At 46.3% G+C, this 1,216-nt stretch overlaps 1 non-coding gene across 1 annotated transcript; it reads right to left on the bottom strand.

Moving 5' to 3' along the window:
- Window positions 1-211: 211 nt before the first annotated feature.
- trnag-ucc lies at window positions 212-283 on the bottom strand. The gene has a single exon. It is a non-coding gene; the product is annotated as a tRNA-Gly (tRNA).
- Between the last annotated feature and the right edge of the window lie 933 nt (window positions 284-1,216).

The raw sequence follows: 1,216 nt of genomic DNA, 5'->3' as shown, positions 1-1,216 counted from the left end.
AAAACGAACCTTATGTTGCGAAGAATATTCAAATAAGCAATGGGCAGCAGAGAGGAAAGCTTTCGAGCAACGCTGCCCGGATTGTCACGGCAATTAACAGGAACCAACGCCATGAAAACCCTAAAGCAACCTGACAAATCCATTTCGCCACAGAATGCAACGTTGGTGCTCAAGACATTTCCTTGCAAAACCACAGGAATAGCCACGACACTGCGATGGCCGGGAATCGAACCCAGGTCAACTGCTTGGAAGGCAGCTATGCTCACCACTACACCACCACCGCGCTAACACTGAAACTGCCCCTTTTCCCAAACACACATAACAAGGCCGTGATAGTCACCAACTGAACTGGGGCTGAAAGCAAAACAAGAAATTGCTTGTAAAACTTCAACAGGTCTGAAAACACCAGAATCAGAAGCATTCAGCCCTTAAGAACAATCACTGGATCCAAAAGGTTCACTCCACACAAATGCTGCCGGACCTGCTGAGTTTCCCAGCAATTTTTGTGCTGTCTCTCAGATCTGTAACATCTGCAGTTCTTTGTCAGATAGAAAACAAACGTTGACCCATTGAAGGGGATATTTGATCAGGTGATAGTCCTCTTCTTCCACTGAGATAGATGGGATGGAGTATAGGATCATAAAATTCTTACAGTGTAGAAACAGGCTATTCGGCTCATCATGCATTCCACCAAGTCTCACCCTCTACACTATTCCTGTAACCCCGCATTTCTCATGGCTAACCATATAACCAACACTCACCTGGACACTATTAACTATTGAGCGTTGCAAATCCACCCTAACCTGCGCATCTTTGGACTGTGCGAGGAAACTGGAGCACCCGGAGGAAACTCACGCAGTCACGGGGAGAATGTGCAAACTCCACACAGTCTTCAATCAGACAGGGATCTGGGTAATTGGAGAGGTTTCAAGAGGGAGTGCAGACTGGTGAGTGAATGATGGGCCGAAAGCCTGATCTCAGTGCTGTAAAGGCTCTACAGTAACATGATTCCCTTCATCCAGCATTCAACACAGTTTGCATTTTGTTTTAATCCGTCCGGTTATTGACATTATTTTGAGTGAAATGTACAGAGAGCGGTTGTTTGCACATTCACTCAGATCTGTGTTGTGATGGGTCAGGAGCAACATAGAAAACAACAACTGGCGGAGGGAGAATTGAATTCCCCTTCCGAATCTGCCGAGGACATGCAGGACCT

This window comes from Chiloscyllium plagiosum, unplaced genomic scaffold, assembly GCF_004010195.1.
Source record: "Chiloscyllium plagiosum isolate BGI_BamShark_2017 unplaced genomic scaffold, ASM401019v2 scaf_58790, whole genome shotgun sequence".
Taxonomy (NCBI): domain Eukaryota; kingdom Metazoa; phylum Chordata; class Chondrichthyes; order Orectolobiformes; family Hemiscylliidae; genus Chiloscyllium; species Chiloscyllium plagiosum.
Note: the sequence above shows the minus strand (reverse complement) of the source record. Positions and strands in the feature narration are given on the sequence as shown.